This window comes from Oxyura jamaicensis, chromosome 6 (genome assembly GCF_011077185.1).
Source record: "Oxyura jamaicensis isolate SHBP4307 breed ruddy duck chromosome 6, BPBGC_Ojam_1.0, whole genome shotgun sequence".
Lineage (NCBI taxonomy): Eukaryota > Metazoa > Chordata > Aves > Anseriformes > Anatidae > Oxyura > Oxyura jamaicensis.
In genome coordinates, this window is record NC_048898.1 from 11014847 (window position 1) to 11036158 (window position 21312).

At 40.3% G+C, this 21312-nt stretch overlaps 1 long non-coding RNA gene across 5 annotated transcripts in view; it reads right to left on the bottom strand.

Moving 5' to 3' along the window:
• Positions 1-21312, bottom strand: part of LOC118169110 — a 177645-nt gene that overhangs the window by 23729 nt on the left and 132604 nt on the right. For 3 of the 5 annotated variants that reach the window (XR_004751926.1, XR_004751925.1, XR_004751923.1), the window contains exons 2-3: positions 8607-8802; positions 3234-3299 (exon numbers count right to left, since the gene is read on the bottom strand). This is a non-coding gene — a long non-coding RNA (uncharacterized LOC118169110). Of the gene's footprint in view, positions 1-3233; positions 3300-8606; positions 8803-13712; positions 13927-14480; positions 14526-21312 lie in introns of those variants that run through there. The other 2 variants (XR_004751924.1, XR_004751928.1) reach the window with 2 other exon arrangements.

Here is a 21312-nt window from a genome sequence, read left to right on the forward strand (position 1 = left end):
ACTCAGCAATAAAAGGTGGAAAAAGGAAGAAGAGGGGAGGGGTGGGCTCTTGTTGCGAAAACGTCTGTCCTCCTCCCGAACACTGGCTACGTGCGTTGAGGCCCTGCTTCAAGGACGTGGTCAAGCATCGCTCATTTGTGGGAAGTAGAGAGTAATTTCTTTCCTCTGCACTTCCACATAGCCTTTACTTGTTTTGTTTAGTTATTCCCTTTCCCCCTCCCTTTTCCCCTTTCCCTTTTTTCCCTTTAGTTGAATTGTTTAATTAATAATAATATTTCCTTAATTATATATATATATATATATATTTCCCCTTTTTAATTAAATCATCCTTATCTCAACCCGTGAGTTGTTCTTTCCTTTACTTTTTCCCCTCCTCATCTGAGGAGGGGGAGTGAGAGAGCGGTTGTGGTGTTCAACTGCCTAGCACGGTAAAACCACCACACCTTCCCAGCTTTGTTCTCCCCTAAAATCATAAGCTTCTCACTCGGGTGTTTTGGACTGCTGGAAGGGAGTAAAGAGCTGAGGATTGCTTCATTTCTTCTTCCAGTTAAGCGTGGTACTGAGGAAAATGAAGTGAAATAGAGGGCCTCCCCTCCAAAATGGCAAGGAACTGCTTCCTCCTCACAACAACTCAAGAAGATGTCCCAGATGGATGAAGAATCCCCAGCACAGCTCAGCCGCGCTGCTTCAGCTCCCCAGCAGGTACCCACAAAGGGTGGAGGCAGGAGCACAGAGGGAGCTGTGATCATCTCCAAGTTATGGAAATGGAGAAAAAAGGAAAGAAAACTGTTTCCCAGGAAGAAGTGGGAATGTGCACAACACATGGCTGTCTCACAATGACCTCTCCTTTAGCCCGTGGAAGATGTCTACCTTGTTAAATGTCAACAGACCAAGACTAGCTTGCTTTGTAATGCAGTGAAATACTGATGTCAATAACTGGATTCAAAGCATGTGAAATGTACTTCTCTGTGCTCCTTAATAAGCCTGACTTTTTACAGCTGACCTACAGAAAGGTCCCAGAGCTCCATACCGATTAGTCTGCAGACTACGTACTCGAAACACCTCTGCTGTCAGCAGAGAGCTAACAACTTTCTATCTAGTCATCTCAAAAGCAAAGCATATTTCTTCCTCGCAGGCAGCTGAAAACATTTAATACTTTGACCTCCAGAAAGCACACTGCAAGATTACTCCCAAAATTACAAGCGGGTGTAGTTAGAAAGCTAATGGACTGCCACTGTCTCGACTGCGGGGACAACAGGACTCTTCCCTCCCAGAGCTGTGGGTCTGCTCTTGCATGGTACAGCAACAGCTATGTGGCTGCTTGCTTACAACTGCAGCAGTTCCTGTAGCAACCATTGCTTCATATTCTGTCACTGAAAATCCATAAAGTGTTGCGATTGTGATGCACAGGATAAGGTAAGTGGGTTAAAGATGTTACAGCACATTAGATTTACACATTAGAGTGACATCTGACTAGATGTCATCTATGAAGGCTTCATACTATGGCTTAAAAATACATACTAGAGTGTAAATAGAGTAACGAGTGGTGGAAGATTTACTGTATGGCAGCTGTAAGGGAAAGGCTGTTAGATATTTAGTCGCTACCAATGGACTTGATGGTTTATACACAGTTTCCCCCCAGTTTCAAATGGTCAGGTTTGCATATCCCTGAATTCCTAACAACTGCTGCTCATATGCCTCCATGTGGGCAGATTCAGGAATACAGCCAAGAACTAAATGAGCAGGAGGAAAAAGCTATATTCCTACTGCTGGAGGGGACCCACAAATGCACTGGGGCACTGGAGGAGCGGGGCAGCACTGCTCTGCACAGACACTGGCAGCCGCCTGTGCTCCTGCCTGGGCTCTCAGCCTGGCACCTGCAACAAAATGCAAGGTTCTCACCTGCTCAGAAATAAGAATCACTGGACCACGCGGCCTCGCCCCCACGCTGCAGCACTTTTAAGTGGTTCCCAATTCCCATGAGTGGCAGATAGAGCTGCCTTTGGCTCGCAGCCTCTGTGAGTCTGGCAGGCCTGGGTGCCTGCCTCCTTTATGTGAAGATTTTTCTGAAATACAGACAGGCAATGCCAGCTGAATTTGATTAAAGCCTGCCATATCAACCTTTTGCTGTTTTTGTGGAGGGCTGCAAGAAGGAGGGAGGGGGAAAATTCAGAACGTTCAAAGTACATATTTTCTATGCAAATCTCATTTTTCTATAACTTTTAATGAGTTTTAAATAAACCTGTTATCAACAGGCATATTATGTGAATTAATACAGAGCACTAGAATGAAATGTGAAATGTGTTCAAAATGATAAAACAGGGCAGTGTTATTGGCTGTCACTTGTTTCACTGAAATCCTGCATTCCCTCTACTGTACCATCAAAGCTCATCTTCTCATTACTTTTTATTTGCTTTACTTCTCTATAATACATTTACATAAAGAATAAAATGTCATAATTTTATGTGCTATGAATGGGACATAGATAACAAGACAGGGAGAATGCCTTTGCACTTCATAAAGGACAGCTCAGAAATGATGTCTCTGAAGGAGGGAGTTTACTGCAGAATACATTCATCAAAAACGAGAGAGCAGCATCACGCTGAAGAGGAAGCAAGCAGGTCTGGGACGTTTGTCTGGCTCTGGGCCAGATCTGCATCTCATTCATGCTGATAAAGTTCAGAGCAACTGCACTTAACTAATTTTGTATCACTTTACCCACAATCAAAATCTTGTTCAGAGACACAAGCTTCCAATCAAAATATATCAACTTCTTTCCCCTGCGATGCGATCTAGCCAAGACTACACTAGATACAGCAGTACAGCCCAGTACTATTCTTTTCCATATAACCAAGTTGGCACCCAGTTTAAGTTTCTTCAGTAAAAGGAAGATGATACTCTTCCTTAAATTCTTCTAAGATATCAGAATGACATGCAATGCATTACGTGTGTAGTGTTAAAAAAAAAAATATTTATCAACTGTTTTCAATAACACTATATAGCACCAACTGTAACTTCAAAGATAATTTTACAAGACAGGGTGAAAACAACAATGCCACTGTTATCAAAGCAACAATACTTTTGCAACATGTGCTGTACAATCCTCAGTTACCCATCAGTTTCTGGGTCTAACACTATATATGAAAGACAATGTTGCAAGACATCAGAACCTGATTTATGGACAAATTATTAATTGAACAAAAAAAAAGTACAATGATGATTGAATTACTTACCTGCATTCCTGTAGGAAGGAGTTGTCCATTCTGGAAAGACGGGGATCCAAACATTCCTCCACAGTCCTAATCATAAGGAAATTGGAGATACAACCTTTATTTTACATTAGAATAACTTTTAAAAAATTCCACTGTCCCAATGTATAGTAAGGCAACTTTATAACAAAGTGCTTTTAGTTTAAGACAGGGTATCATGACAGAGGACGTCAGTGATTAAAAGGGTTGGACTTCAGTAGTACTACGTTTGTGCCTTGTCTAAGGGCAACACCACTGAACGTGATTTTGAGGCAAGGTTTTCCACTCTTAACAGCTGTGATCTGAAGATGAATTGCACAGTAACACCAAAAGATTAACTGTATGTGTTCTTTTCACTTGTCTCTAAAAGACACTCTTAGTCACGCATCAATACAGACCAATAACAGACTGTCCATTGTGATCAATGCACAGATATCAATTCTGACCCAGCTTACTAGACTTGCTATTTCAAGCACAAATGTTTGGATTCCTTCATTTCCCCAGTTACTATTGAGATAGAAAACCTTCCCCTTTTTAATTAGTAGCTACTGAGTTACAAAATCAAATCTTTTTTCTCTGTTTTTGCTTGGAGATCATTTGCATTCATGGTAACTCTCTAAGATAACACAGCAAATGCATATAAGACCCTCCACAACTGGGTCACTTCTTTCCTCAACTTGTGACTTTAATGTTTTCAGTTTCATTAATTTAAGATGATACGCACCCTAGGGTCAGAAGGTGCTGAATCAAATATCTTAGGAGCCAAATGTCTTCACATCAACTGCAAATGGATTTGACTCTGCAGAAATTCGGGCTGTGGAAGTTAACAAAAGTAAATAAATAAATAAAAAATCCAACAGGCATGCAAAAGGAAGGGACAGTTAATATATACTTTCTCAATGAAATTCACAGGTACCGAGGAATGAAGTAGCAAAACAGTTTTGCCAATGCCCTGTCATTAACAAGTGGTTGTTGTTGTTTAAATACAGAAATTGAATCTAACTAGAATTGAATCATATCAAATCTAAGGTCCACAGAAAAGTTCAGATATATGCATTTCAAGCTTACATATCTTGGCCACCTTGTTCGGAAATCTGTTAAAATCTTATATTTCTATTCAGGGACATAACGAATTAGAGATTTAAAACACTGAATTTTCACCTGAAAATTTGATCTTTTGTGACCTGATACTTTTTTCTGCACAAACAAAGCAGCCAGTCTGCACTATCTGTGGGAAGGAAGCAAGAAACAACCAAACATAGCAAAATAACAATGTGCAGATGAACTGGCCCCGTGCAACTGTTAGAATGGGGCTTGATGACAAAATCAGCAGAGGGCAGGCCTGCAGACCTGAATGCTGTCCTTTCCAGATGTGAAATCTCAAATGTATGTTATGTGTTCTGAGGACCAAATACTTCTTTTTCTACTTGTTCCTGAGCTGTTCTGAATACAGGACAGACTTCCAGGGGCCTGCCACTTCTCTTTTTTTTTTTTTTTTTTTTTTTTTTTTTTTTGCTTCCTCCTCCTATAGATGGCCAAGCTGTCAATTTTGACTGCCTTGTCAGACAGTGAAGAATGGCTGCAGTTATCAAGAGAGCAATTACTTCAAACTAAGTTCACGGAAGTCAGTGGCCCTAGCTGACAACACAGATGGATGAAGTGAATGCACTGATAAAGAAGGTGGTCTTCAAACCATTCACAATATACTATGAAGGCTGGCATATACACGTATACCTGCTTCATGGGAATATATCCATTTTTCCAACATTTTAATTAGGAAGATATTTGTGGGCCTAGTTCTGCTGACTCATCTGTCAGAAGAAATTCAAACAAAATGCTTGTTTAGGAAAAAAAAATATGCAAAATCTGTGCACAATTTTGTTCCCATTGCAGCACAGAGCTGATTAATATCAGAAGACTAGAAGATCCTATGGAACAGACCTGTCTTCAGGCCAACATCTGTAGCTAGGCCATCCAATTCATAAGACAGAGATGAGAATAGAATAATTCTAACCTTGATTGTCCAAGCTGCAGGAAAATGATTTGTTGTGACTACGGTATTAGGGACTTCATTAAAATATCTTCCTGAACAAACACATTTATAATTTTTCTTGCCACGTCCTCAGAAGCTTTGCTTCTTTCTTTCTTCTCTCACTCCCTTAATTTCCAGCTAGCATAGACATTTTGTACCTACCACAATGTGGAGGTTCGATTCACTAATGAGAATTCAGCTTTAATGCATTACCCTTTGAGCTCCATCACTGAGATTTTAAATCCCAGCTGGATGTTCATATTCATGATGAGACTGCAATTATTTCTGGATCTCTGTTGTACTAACATGAGAACTTCACTTTCAGCAATAAGCAGAGAGGTTGTAAATTCTCTGTGTATACGTGATTATCTGAGGTGGTAAAAATCTAAGAGAATTTTCATTATCCATCACCCATGGGATCCAGAAAAAAATGTGCTTTCTCTTCTACAAAGATGTAAGAATCTACATTTATTTCTCAGAAACAGAAATATTCAGGTGAAGAACTGTTCTGTATACAACTCCTTGTATGTAATATTTTGCATGAGTATTCTTTTCCAATTTAATTTCTGCAACATGGAACTTGCCCGGGTGACAATGAGACAAAGTCGCTCTGAGATTATTGTAATGGCAATTCCCAGAGCCAAAAGGATAGCTGATACCTACACCTACTCTTGATAATTGCTTTTACTTTGCTATCAAAACTGAGCTGTGTTTTAATTTTCAGACCTCTTGGAATTAACTGTAACTGGAAATTACAGTTGGTAAATATTGAAACTTGTATAACTAGATTGAGATTCTCAGGTTGAGAAGTTGAATTTAGGACTCTAGTTATGCCCAAACTACATTGGTGCTATACCCTCCCCTTTAGGTCATGAAAGAGCTGAGGAGCCTGTAATGATGTGTCATGTAAAGGAACCGCTTAAATACTGATTATTTGTAATCACCCTGCATAAACAAAAGTCTGTAAAGAATCTGCCTTAATTATGCATCCAGCAGTCACTGGTAGGTCAGCAGGTTTTAATCACAGAACTGATTGCCAACTCTTTTGTACCAGGTCCCTAAAGAATTACACTATTACATGTTATTCCTCAAACCGGACAATATATCAAATGTACGTTTTTCATTTTGAGGATGTAATACACTTTATACCAAGTCTCTACATGCCTCACTTTATAAAAAGAAAAATCACAGACTGTGTATATTGCTTGTGATGAGAACCTGACGCTTTTGCTTCATTAAAATATCCTTGCCAGAAAAGAAGAGCTGGGAGCAGAAGTACTCCAGCTATAGCAAGAACACGGAGTGCAAATCCGAAGAGGGCAGCAGCAATTACTATGCACAACACAAGGGCCAGTATCTTGTCAGAGCCCTGAATGCAGGTGATAAATTACATTAGCAGAGAGCTGAAAAATTGCCTTCTTAAAATACAGTAGTAACTAAAAAGGGAACTGATCCTAACTAGATTAGATACAAACACAGCACTCTTACTTTTTTCCCTTTTTTTTCCCCTCTGGTTATGGTGCAACACAACATTATGTCTATCACACAGACCCGACTAGAAAGTCAAGTGTTGCACCTTTTTGCTGTCTAAAGTCAATAGCTGCAAAATATATTTGATTTGCTTCTCTCTGCCTAATACTTGCTTAGGGGACAGCCTTTATAATATTCTTAAATGTACCAGGGAGCTGAAAGGTTGCAGTGATTTAAGCTTCAGTCTCACACTTCCCCCAGAATGCAGTGAGACTGGCAAAACACCCCACCTTGCTCTTTCTCTTTTCACACACAAAGCAATGCTTCATAGTTTGGTTCTCCTCCTCTTTAGAGAACCATCCACCCTTTTTTCCTGCCTTTTATTTTCCTTTGTAGAACTAAGGTTTGCACTTGGGCAGGTAACCAGGGTGACTCAGCACAAGAGTCCTGCAGCACTTCTCAAGGTCTGTAATATGAACTCTGATGTCATTCCTGATAGACCCTCAGCAAAACCACTGGACCCTTCCAGGATGGGAAAATGGCACTCGTTTGTCATGTAGAGCATTACAGACACAGGTTCCAGCCAGAATCCTGAAGCACCCAGTGGATAAGTCTGAGCTCATCTCTAGACCTAGCACCATGGCATAGGACCATTCCCTCCTTCAGATATGCCTTCGGCTAGCGTATGATGTTCTGACCAAGGAAATCTGCAACTCATTTCCAGCAGGCTGTTCGTAGTCTTTCAGTAGAATGGTACCTCTACCTCCTGCTCTACAGCTTTCTTCATCCCGTTACAGGTTCATAATATATCTTTGCCCAAATAAATTCTACATAAAGTTGCAGGTTTTTTGAGTGGACAGGGAGTCACTCACCTGAAATTCTTTTTTTAGTAGTGGACACATTTAGATCCAGCTAATTAGGAAATATGAAGAACTAAAATGCAACAACTATGTGAAAGAACTGTAAACACTCCTGTTGAAAGTGGAACAATTACAAGAAGGCTATACATACATCATAGACGCTTTGGTTGTGAACATCTATATGCAAAGAGTGAAAAAGAAAGAAATTCTCTGATGCAGATAATCTCAAATAACTTTGCATTTCTTTAATATCCTTGAGCCTGCAAGAGGGGTAAACTCACAATGCCTCCAATTTTGTCATGAATATTTCACACATCTCTAAGACTAACAACACTTATATACATCAGAGGGGTGCTGTGAGACTTAATTAATGTTTGCAAATCACTGCGAGATACAGGGATGAAAGGTGCTACAAAACAGCAATATCTCATTGGTAAAACTTTTAAGAACAGATCCTCAGCTGGTTTTAATTGTCAGCTCCCCTCTAAAGCCACTGAAGCTATCCAATTTATAATAAGCTCCTGCTCCTCAAATCACAACAGTTTTTGTAAGAGGACAAATGCCATTCTTATTAGAGTGATATCTGCAGAACAAAATGCCAGCTTATCAGCAAGCTCCCTGAACTCTGTGTCTGAATTTTAAGATAGGCTTTACGTCTGACAAGTTCATTTCTTAAACTACAAAAAAGGTATTTCTTTGTGTGTTCTACGCAAGTATCTGACAACCCCCAAAATGAAATGCTGTAGGTGCTGACAAGTTACGTCTTGTTTTCTTAAATATCAAGTACAGATATAACAGTCACCACCTAAAACAGCTGAAGTTAAATAAAGGAGGCAGGCTTTTAGCTGGTGTGCAGGTGCAGTGCAGTGGGACAGGGGTGAACCATGGAGGTGCTTTGGTCATGCCCACCTGGAACATCAAAAATAGAGCTCTTCTGTTCTATGTGTCTTTGTCGACGAACAATTTCCAATGCTCAGAAAAGACTATGAAACTCACCCCGCAATTCCTCAGCTCTTATGACTCATGCTTGCAGGTGCAAACGGTTTCCAGGGTGACACACATTCACAGGCTACAAGCCTCAAAATCATGTGCGATTTCTTACCATGTCTTGCGACAAGCTGCTACAGCAGAAGCCAGGATTCCTTCTGTGAGAGCTCAAGTAATTAACCCACGAGGCATGCACTGAAAGAGCCTGTAATGGGAGTAAAGGATCAAAACTGTGCTGGTTCCCTGCCCGTGTCTTTAATACCATCTGTCAGTATTGGCTACTATGGCTACTTTGTGAGGCCAGAGTGCTTTTAAAGAGTTGCAATCCTCTGAACAACAGGGAGCACTTCTTGCTACGCTCATCTGAGAATTTTCTAACAGTCATCTTTGTAACAGCTCACAAATATTTATTGACAACGTTTCTTAGCACTCAGTTTCCCTCTCTCCTGCTCCCAACCAACAAGTACAATGCTTGTTTTCATATAATTATTTTAAAGCTAAAAAAAAACATAACCCAAAGTGCATTTAAGAGTTAAACACCAATCCTTGTATATAAAAACACCTAAAAAAATAAACATAAGCAAGGAGGCGAACAAAGCATACCAGCCTGCTAAATCCATTCCTAAAGCTCTTTGAAGAGCTGTGAATCCCTCTTCAGGGACAAGGTTTGACAATCACACTCCAGTGATACCTATCACTACACCTGCCGCCCTACATTTTGCCTAGCTCCCTTGGCATTGCAGACTCACAAAATAAAAGTTGTTGCTATTTAGGAAAACCTCTCTGTAATTTCACTACAGCTGTATGCATCCAAGCTGACAGAATCTAGCAACACTCATGCACTTCAAAAGATTAAAATGATGAAATAATAAATAATTACATTTATACCCACTCTTCCTTAGAGGATCCCCAACCACTTTGTGAAAATAAGATTTAAGCATCACTGAGCCTCTCTGCAGTCGCATTATTCTTATTTTATCAAAGGGGGAAATGTACAAAAAGAATAAGGGTATTCCCTACAGTTGCGTGGCTAGTCAGCTGCAGCACAGGGAATTTAATTTATGGGATCTGAATTCTAGTCAACTTTTCTGCTCCCTGATACAAGCACACTCTTCGAGTTACATAGCACTCTATGTACTGCCTTGTACGTTTTCTTTTCAGCGGGGAAAATGCCATCTATACATTTCAACTCATTACAGCACTGCTCTCAACTTCAAAGTGTTTTGAGCATAATTAAGAGGTTTTCTTATAATGAAGGTGATTATAATAAAATGCAATGTAGCTGGGAGCCATGGGACAGCAGTCATATCATTCTGTGGAGATTCAGTGGATTAAGAGAGACATACCAAATTATGATCACAAATGCAACTAATTAAAAAGAGAAGTACACTTACATCGTCTCATAAGACAATTATGCTAGAGGGACTCTCCTTTGGTGGAAATCATCTTATCACCATCTTTTTCTCTTGAGAGACAAATGATACAAAATGTTCATTTCATAGATATAAAATAAGATAAATAATCAATAATCCCAATTATCACCAAAACATTTTTTTTCCTTCTCAAGTTTACAAGCAGGAAAAGCACCGTAAAAACCTAGCACAAAAACAGGATAAGATAGCTGCATTTTAATTTAGACTTTGACAAGTCTTAGCACAGATTGCTTGAATGACTCCTTCTGCTGAACAGGGACATATGCCGGCCAAGAGTCAGAGTGCCAAAACGCAGCCCTGAGAGGAGAAGACATAAAAATCCTTGCTGTGCCTCACTCAAAGCTCCAGCTTGCTTTTCCCTTGCAGTTTTAAGTTCCCCTTTACAATCCGAATTCCTTGCAAGAAATAAAAGGAATAATATTGCTGTGCAGCATGCACTTGTGAGGGGTATGGAGAGGTTACAAAAAGAAAACTCATTCTGCTGTACTATATGAACAACTGGTAAAGTGCAAAGAAACCTAGTAGCAAAAATAACATCCTATTTGGAGACACAGAACAACAAACCTTACCTCTGAACTCCAGATCAAGCAAGGTTATTTGAATTTGACTTTCATCACTGAAAGATGAAACTCAAGATAGGAACACAGACACTAGAGTATCTTTCAGAAAATCTGGGCAGAATTCCTAGAAAGCTTTTTTGTGGTTTGGAACAGAACTTAGCCAAGCTTTGAGCGTTACTGAGGCCAGCCTGCATCCTGGGAGTGGAAACAAACAGTACTTTCAGAACGATGAACCACTGCTAGGAAAGGTTTCTGTAAGGGAAAGCACCATCAGACAAGTTTTTTCTGTGCAGTTCACACTAAATTCAAAAAGATGAAGGAACCCATTTTGTAGGAAGCTGCAAGAACAAAGTGAGGGCTTTAAGCAAATAGATGTCAGATTCTTTTTAAATATTCCTTAAAGTGCTCCAGTTAAACTGGACTCCTACATGATAACCTTTCAGCCTACAGACTTTACTTTTTCATTTACTTCTCACAGGCCTCTTAGAAATAGGCTGTGGATTTGGAAGTAAACCATTATTTAAGATCAAAAAATGCCACGAACAAATCTAACAAACTCTTATTTCCCGATGAAACAAATCGTCCCACAGCACAAACACAAAGAGGAGGCACAAAGCTTCAGGAAGCTGTTCTTTAAACCGAGAAGAGGACTCTGCTGGGGTGTTTCACAAAGTGACTCAATAGAGCTGAGATTTCACCTTGTGCATATAAAATTATTTAAAACACTAACCAGTAAAGAACTTTAGAAAAGGGTATCAATCCCCAAAACAGGATGACATTTATAACTGCTATGCAAAATATTGTTAGCACATAGTATATCATTTTTGCCTAGCAGACTTTTCCTGCATCAGTTTTAGAATGTCATTCATGTGTTTTAATACACTTTTTCTGGGACAAATGATTTGGGATGAAAAAACAATACAATGACAATTTTAAGCCAGTTTCCTGATGTCAGCCATCTCCTTCTATCAGGTTTCTGATCGCACGGGCTACACATCCAGCTGTTCGCAGCTGGGACGTCCTCTCAAACCCTCAGAACTAGTCCCTGCTAGGTAACGATCTGTCTTTGAGTCCCAGCAGAACAAAAGCCATGAACTGCAGAGAACAGCTCAGAATGGATCTGGCACCAAATGACTTGGGTTTAGTGAGGATTTTCTGACAGAAACTTTGGAGAGTCTGCTGGGCTGGTTGCGCTTAGGCCAGACTCAGGCAGCAGGAGGCATTCCCCAGCCCGCTTGTGGAACCACCCAGGGCTTGACCAAGCTGTATACACGTCCCATGCCTTGACTTCTCTGCCTAGAAAAAGAGGGGTGATAAGAGCATATGCTGACTCGGTAGGAAGTAAATTCTAATCCACGGAAACATGCAGGAGGGACTGCCCATAACTTTTCCCTTCCTAAATAATAGGTGATAAAAAAATGCAGTAATTATTTCAAGCAGCCTTAAAAATAACAAGAAACTATCTTTCCATATCTTGTCTTTTCAAGGGCAGCAGATGATTTCTCTAACTGACTGCTCTCTCTTAATATGTTTTCTACCCTAGTCAGCGATCCCTTCATTACTAGGTCAATTTGCAGTTTTAAATGAAAGACCTTAAAACACATTATGGGGGGAAGTACAGAAATGAAATCACTCTAACAACAAATCAGTTCAGATAACATCTTTAATATGGCCTTGATTTTGCAAATCACTTATGCATATATTTAACTTTAAATCCCCAAATTATCATATTAAAGCCAATGAGATCTTCACTTGCAGAAGCACTCTAGTAGATTAAGGGATTTATTGCAATTTGCATAGGTCTCTTCATTTAAAAAAAAAAAAAATCAAATCTAGTATCTATATGTATAAAAAGAAAGAATGAAAGAAAGAAGCCCTCCATATGTAGCATTTGTGCCTAATATCAACCTCCGTGTAAAAAAATAAATAAACCCACAGAACAGAAGAAACGCATTGTGGTTGACTACATGGTTTGGAGATAAATATCCTACCAGTACTAGCAGTCAAATTAAGGGGCCAAGGTTTCCCACAGCCACACGCACTGGATTTAAAAGCACAGAGAGTGAAGCAGGTGTTTCCCAGGTGACATTCGCCCCTGGTGGAGCAGTGCTCCCACACCAAGGTCTGCTATTTATTTACTAGAGCACTGCAATTCATGGCAGTATTGAATTATGCAGTCGAGTTCAATTTGACATTCACTCTCAAATTACATATTCGCTTCTATCATTTCTTCACTTCCATCTCCTAATCAGCACTCTTGGAGCTCATATTTATACATTTGATTACCTGCTCCCAAAGGGACCACTATGGCATTCACCATTTCAGCCTCAGTCTTCTGATTTCTGCCTATTACTCCTCACTTGTTCTGATGTCTTTGCCTCAGAATTAAATATGCCTCCTAATATTTGTGTCTGTGTATTTCAGCAGATCTCCCTTGAAAACTGCATGATGCTCAGCACTGAACCACTTGAGGGCTTTGCTCACTTATTCCCACTAACTGTCAGATTTGCAGGCTTTGATTCAAGGTTTTCATATTTGGCCAACTTCTCTTTTGTACAAAATGATTTGTGCAGTGACTTCCTTCTCAGAAAAGAGGAAGCCTCTTTTTGCCTTCTCAAACCACAGCCCATGAGAGATGATTCTCCATGAATAATGCAGGACTATTAAAAACACTGAATTGCCACTTAAGAAGGCAATAGTTTTCCCATAAGGATCACTTTCATAGGTGAAAAAGAAAATTGTTTTGCTTCCTGGCTACTGAAAGTACTTGCTGTGGATGCATCGTATAAATTTGCAACAGTTCAGGATACCCTGTAAATGTAAAGTGGCTTGTGCATGTGGGTGGTTGCTGGGCTTGTTTTTTTGTTTTGTCTTTTTTTTTTTTTTTTTTCCTTAAATCTTTCAACAGCAAAGCTACCAGAAGTTTCAGTTAAAATTGATCCATCTCTCTCTGGCTTATCTGCTTCTTTCCTTTCTTTTCTAACCCCCCCCCCCCCCCCCCCCCCACACTTGCAGACAGGAAACAGATACTGTAGCAGCTAATTGTAAAATCTTACTCTATTAGACAGATCATAGAACATGGCAATTCAGTCAGTTTTATTACTCCATCTTAGGTTACCCACTTCTATCATTCAGAGCTATTTATAGCTGATTTTTTCATGGCAGAAGTTTGAAATTTCAGTAGCAAGCTGCATAGAAACAGTTCCGTCTCTGACAGCATGCATCCTTCTCAGCACCAAGATTAAAGATGTTTTGATGCCTAAAATGTGCCTTGGAATTTTTTCAGCAGAAATATTTCAGCAAGGGGAGTATGCAAGCAGCACAAAGCCCAATTGCCTGGGAGAAAAAGTGGAATTCTGAGGTTTTATGCCCATTTGATATACAATCTCTCAAACGAGGAGCAATAGCAATCATGGAGGTGAAGCATGTCATACCGCCTCCTCCAGCTCTCCCCATTTGTACCAAAGAGGACATGAACTTCCTCATCAAGCCTTAACAGTGCAGAAATTTCCCTGACTACAGCACTCTACGGCGCATTTTAATCTATTGCATTTAGGGCTATAAAACCATGTTTTACTACTGAAACTAATTGTGTCTGACACTTCCATCACATTAACACACATTAGGCACCATGACCTTTGGACGATCAAGGAAGACCTAATTTAATGATTTAGAGACAGTGTGAGGCCTGAGCAGGTCCCAAGGGGGAAAGAAATGCAGTATGAAAAATGACGCTATTTCACTAGTGGGGATATTTGCTTACTAAATCTGCCAGACGAACTTTGGCAGCTACTTTACTGCAACATCTATGGGTCACATGCTGTAACTTGAAGTTCCCAAAGTACAATATATTCCTTCTAATGCTGGATGTGTAATGCTCTGTCACATACCTTCTAAGTTTTCTGAAGAACAACCCGCTTTTTCTTGCTAGGCTCACAACAGAAAAATGTTTCTAAAACAGCAGCTGGAATAGCAAACAGGCAACAACTGCAATTAAACAAAGGCATCCCTAATTCAGTTGGAGCTCACGGTACCAACTGTAGTAGTAAACTGTAGTAAACAGTGATAAAACAAACACCAACACTTCATAGGGGCATTAGCTATTTAATTTCTAGCTATGGTTAGGGAAGGATGGGTAAAAATACGAGATAGAGGGGGATCGAGAAAGAAGAGACATACACTATGCAGGGAAGTGAAAAAGAAATAGATCAAAAAAGAAGGTAGTTGCACTGAATGTCACAACTGGATATCACCACTGACAGAATAAACCAACCAAATAATGAAGACAATTAAAATTCTTAAATGCTAAGTGACAGCTGTATATTTACACAAAGTAAGTAACTGTTGCATAGATGTACATGCTACATTGCTGCAATGTATTTACCTAAACTCCCAGTGATTTCAGAAGATAACCTCCCTCTGGATAAGCCTATAAATTTTAGATGTAAATTAGTAGAGGGGATCAACATGAAAAATCTGTTTTCTCCCCCTTCAGCAAGTTTAACACTTCTGAACTCCAGTAAGAAAAACGTGCCCCGAAAACCTATCTAAAAGGTAAGACTGCAATTCTCAGGCCGCGTGGCCCACTATTAATGGTGTTATAAAACCCATTTCATCTGGGATGAAAAGGATAAAAATGCACAAGCAGGTAAAAAGCAGGGCTATTTTAGCTTCTGATTGAACCTTGACGGACTTAATGAACCATGGACATCTTGATAAATACATAGCTTGAGAATCACAACTTCTTGATACAAGATGTAATGTACCATATGGAATGTTGTACAGCACACACTGCCAGATAAACTTTTTCTCATTAGAAAGAATTAAGCTTCATTCTAGCGCACTAACAAGCACTTATTTACTTTCTGTATCAGCTGCAACATCAAGGCTGCTCTAAAGCAATTAGCAGATTGACAGGAAAGCAGTTACAGCCACTTCACAGGCACTGGACAGTATTTATACTCCTGTTTTTTTCACACCTCGAGAACAGTGTCCTAGTTTTCCACTTTGCCTCTCCACACTTCCACAACTGTGTCATGCTTCTCTCTCTGTAATGCAAGCAGTTTTGTTTTTGACACAGATTTACCATTCTCAGCAGTTAGTGTACTTTCACGAACAACTTCAGTGCTGCTTAGGCTAGAATTTTTTGCCCTTTCCTGTACAGCAACTCAACTCATCTTTGCTCGTGGTGCTTACTAAAACAGAGCTGCTAAGAAATCTTCATCCCTTAGACACAGTTTGTGGTGCTGTGAGGGGATGCAGGATGCATTGCCTGTCATTCTGCCTCTCAGCACAGCACAGGCCTGGGTTAGGAGCAACGTGCCCCCAGGCAGGGGGATTTGTTCCAAGGCCCTGCCACCTGCACTCTGACATGCTGGATGCAGACTCTGCCCGTTTCCCATCTCTCCTTCTCCCTTTGCCCAGTTGTGTGGGTATTATTTGATCATTTATGCACACACTAGTGCTTTACAGAGAGAAGATAATCATGAATTAAGCTTTCTGTTTCATGGGATGCTGTCTGTTCGCTCTCATTTCTCACACTGACGTGAAAACCTCTGATAAATTACGGCTTAATTGCATCTTGACCAGTTGGAGGTCAGGAGCAGGCATGACATTTTGTAACTGCATGCACAGGGTATTGCTTGCTGCCTCTTTATATGGCTTGCACTAGGACAGATTTACCATGGGATATACGGGAAGCACACACAACTTACTCAGTTTTCACATAGCAGGTTCATATGTGCTATGATACGTGCTACATATGTGATATACTCCCCGTCACTGCTCAGGCTAGGTACACGTCATGACACACAAGGGGGCGTGCAGGTAGGAAGTGAATTGTTTCTGCAAGTTTCCCTTGCTGTTGGATGCTTAGGTACTCACACCCTTCCTTGGTTTGGATCGTGATGCTACAGAATTATAAAATACAGATACAACACCCAACTTCTGTTATAAAAAATTAGTAAAGGTTTAGGTTGAAAAGCCCATTCTCCTTTTGTCCCGCCCATCACCCCCTCCCCCTCCCCCCCTTAAGCATTCACATGCTTATCGGGAGCTGCTGCTCTGCTGGGAATAGAATCATTAATTTAAGTGAAGCATAATTTTCTTGTTGTATAAAATTCCACTGGGAATGCAGTTGTTATTCAAAGTGAAGCATAAAGTTTTCTGTGATATAAACTTCTGTTTTAGGGATCTTCTTCAGTGCCTCTGCTCTGGTTTTCCTAATGGAGGTCTCACATAAAAAAAAAAAAAAAAAAAAAAGCCACAACAACCATACGTACATATTCTTTGCTCTTCCCTCTCAGAAGCGCTTCTTTTAATTTTTACATCTAAGAACTCAAATCATCTTTACTGATCAAAAATATGTAATCTAATCAGTCTTAAGCCTCAACCTACTTCGGGCCCAGTTTGAGAAAGCACATTAACATGCTAAAATCTATGTTAAAAACAATACTCCCTTTTTCAGCTGTTTACTGAACCTAGTTGCTTTGCTTTTAATGGGGCAACACAACATTAACATCCTTTCAAAAAACAAAAACAAAAACAAAACAAAACAAAAACAACAACAAAAAAATAATTTATTGCTTGATGTTGCCTAGTACATACTACTTGTTATTAAATGATCATTAAGAGAAGTCAAAGCACCTATCTAGCAGCGTCCATTTGACTGGAACTGTTTGCTTCTGTTTTGCTTTCAGATCCCTTTTCTGTTTTGGGACTTTTCTGTTTATCACATGGGACATGGTGACACGGAGTATACAGCTTGACTCTGTGCAAAGCGCTCTTTGCTGCACAAGTACTCCCTGTCCTTGAATACCTGGGGATTAATAAATGTGACTTTTTTTTATTCTGCTAAAATTACCAGGCTTGCCAGGACCAAAACCACTTTTCATATATTTCAGCAAAGAGTCTCTGTTTACCTCAGGCAGAAAATTATCAATATAAAATCATTACTGTTGGAGGGAAAAGAGGGAAAAAAAATTATAGGCTAAAATTCTTGAAACATACCTCTCTATCTTGAAGGGAAAAACTCATCCATAATTTAGACAACCAACTGAATAGAATGGCATCCTTCCTTGAAATGATTTTCACATGCTCTACTGCCTTACCTGCTTTTGATGTGATAACTAAGCTTAAAAGTGCTGACTGCCCACCTAGAAAACAATGAGAGAAACTGTGGTCCTGCATATGTTATATGGAACAATTTGGAAAGGAGGAAAAAGGAATGTGACATCTGGGACCATTTTATATATTGGCAGTAGCAGATAAAAATATCGCAAGAATTTTTTTCATGTAGAATTGTGCAACATGAACTCTGACTTGCAATTCACAATCTGCAGTTATGTTCACCAAGCACTAATTAACTGGCCTCTAAAAATGCTGGTATCAAGCATTTGGGGGGTAGGAGGGAGGTAGGAGGAAGGAAGAAAAACTTTGGAGACCAAACCAGTTCCATAGGTTTATCATTTTGGATTATTGCTTGAGATTTCATACAGCTAAAAATAGTTTAAAAGCACTACTGTCCTGCACTGCTATCCAGTTCTTACCATGGAAAGACATCTTGTCTTGAAAAGATGCCAGCCAGCAAAAATTCCTGAGAAGCCACATAACGAAAACAAATAAATAAATAACTAAAAAGCAAATGGCACTATGTTTTTCCTTATGCCCCTCATAAATACTTCTGTCTTTTGGGAGTCCTAGGAAGACAGTCCCTGCAAGACACTGTGCACTTTGAGCATATGAAGTATTCTCAGAAACTCCTCCCTGTTGGTATACACGGATGCCTATTCTCTTCCTCTTTCTTCACCATCTGTGAATCTAGGACAGAAATTCCTGCCCTATCTTCACAATAGAGATTATATAGCCAGTAACAGCACCAGATGAGATGCACTGCAGGTGCTGTTCCTAACCTCCACGGGCACTACCAAAAGCCAAATTTTGGTCTTTATCGCTTATAACCCTTCATACCAGCAACACAGAAGTAGGAATGTCTTAAGCCACTTGCAAGTGTCACTCTCATACAAACAATTTATTTAAGAATATTCTTCACAGAGATGCTCCATAAAAACAAAAAATCATTGTGATTAAGTGACAATTTTGCACAGAATTTCAAGTATCAAAGCGCTTCTGCTTCACAGGCCAATCCACTTCCTACCTCATTGAATACAACTCAGTAACTTCACCGATACCACATCGGACCAGCATTTGTATGCTCTTTTTCAACATGAAGACAGATGAAAAGGATGAACAAGTCTTCCATATTACCCTCCAAGGAATACTTGAAAAAATGCCCAAATAAATTCCAATGCCTTCTTTACTTTACCTGTGGCAATAGGAAATCAAACAATCAACTTACTGCACAGAATCACAAACAGTATTTCACTTCATTTCTTTCAATTATCATAGAATCATAGAATCATAGAATATCCTGAGTTGGAAGGGACCCTTAAGGATCATCAAGTCCAACTCTCGACACCGCACAGGTCTACCCAAAAGTTCAGACCATGTGCCTAAGTTCACAGTCCAATCTCTTCTTAAATTCAGACAGGCTCGGTGCAGTGACCACTTCCCTGGGGAGCCTGTTCCAGTGTGCAACCACCCTCTCTGTGAAGAACCCCCTCCTGACGTCCAGCCTAAATTTCCCCTGCCTCAGCTTAACCCCGTTCCCGCGGGTCCTGTCACTAGTGTTAATGGAGAAAAGGTCTCCTGCCTCTTGACAACCCCTTACGAGGAAGTTGTAGACTGCGATGAGGTCTCCCCTCAGCCTCCTCTTCTCCAGGCTGAACAGGCCCAGTGACCTCAGCCGTTCCTCGTACGTCTTCCCCTCCAGGCCTTTCACCATCTTCGTAGCCCTCCTCTGGACACTCTCCAACAGTTTCATGTCCTTTTTATACTGTGGTGCCCAGAACTGCACACAGTACTCGAGGTGAGGCCGCACCAGCGCAGAGTAGAGCGGGACAATCACCTCCCTTGACCTACTAGCGATGCCGTGCTTGATGCACCCCAGGACACGGTTGGCCCTCCTGGCTGCCAGGGCACACTGCTGGCTCATATTCAACTTGCTGTCTACCACGACCCCCAGATCCCTCTCTTCTAGGCTGCTCTCCAGCGTCTCATCGCCCAGTCTGTACGTGCAGCCAGGGTTTCCCCGTCCCAGGTGCAGGACCCGGCACTTGCTCTTATTGAACTTCATGCGGTTGGTGATCGCCCAGCTCTCCAACCTGTCCAGATCCCTCTGCAAGGCCTTTACGCCCTCATTTGAGTCCACAACTCCTCCAAGTTTGGTGTCATCAGCAAACTTGCTCAAAATACCCTCTATTCCTACATCCAGATCATTTATAAAAATATTGAAAAGTACCGGCCCTAAAATGGAGCCTTGAGGGACCCCACTGGTGACCGCCCGCCAGCCTGACGCAGCTCCATTCACCATAACCCTTTGGGCCCTGCCCGTTAGCCAATTGCTTACCCATCGTATGATGTTTTTATTTAGCTGTATGGTGGATATTTTGTCCAGTAGGATCCTATGGGAAACCGTGTCAAAAGCCTTGCTGAAGTCCAAAAAAATCACATCAGCTGGTTTCCCTTGGTCCACCATACGGGTGATCTTATCATAAAAGGAAATCAGGTTAGTTAGGCAGGACCTACCCTTCACAAACCCATGCTGGCTGGGACCAATGACTGCTTTGTCCCCCAGGTGCGCCTCAATAAGTCCGAGAACCAACTTCTCCATGATTTTACCAGGCACTGACGTGAGACTGACAGGCCTGTAATTGCTAGGGTCTTCTTTCTGACCCTTCTTGAAAATTGGCACAACATTTCTTAAGATGTCATTCATGGTTCTTCCTTGAAAAATGACCAGAGTAATTTTTTTGTGTGTGAGAATCTTAGCTTCCACCAGAAAACAAACAAACAAAAAAACATAGTGCTATGGAGAAAATCTGGAAAATTTAAAACCTTCATGATTCAAAACCCAAAATGTAAAAAGGAAATGAAGTTTAGATTAGTTTTCTAAACAGCTAGCTTTCTGAGCTTACCTCATCAGATTTTAGTTTTAGTTGTTGAAAACACTTCTATCTACTTACCAAGCTTCTTTAGAGCAAAATAACAGCAAGAGTGAAAGATATTTTTCAAAGATAACAATACCTATCTACTAATAAACTCTGTTTCTTCACGGTCTTCAGAATGCATCTTTTCACATCAAATCAAGTTCCTATACATATGTATTTCTATTTCTTTTGAATTTTAGGCACTGATACGCACTATGGTCTTGTGATATGGATAGTAATGAGAGTTCTTCACAGAGCATTATTAAGCTTTGACACCAGAGAGCTGGATACACAGCACACACAACAGAAATAAAACATCCTCCCAGAACTTTTGCCACAAAGATGCTACTGCATTTTCCAAACCCAGACTTCATTTTTCCTAAGGCAAAAATTTGTATATAGCTGTCTTGCAACATAGAAATGTTGTATTTTTAAAGGATTTATTGCAGGAATGTAGCAAGAGAATAAAATTTATGTAAGTATAAATATTTTCATTTTTTTCCCCACTGTGGAGGAAAAAAAAAAAAAAAAAACAACAAAAAAAAAACAGGAAAGGAAGGGTAAGGAAGGGTGTTATGCCCACACTTCTCAGGAACCAGAGATAAGGAAGTGTCTGTTATGCACTAAGTATGCTTGTTGCTTCCTTAATTCTGCAGTAGCACGACTGAGTCAGGTC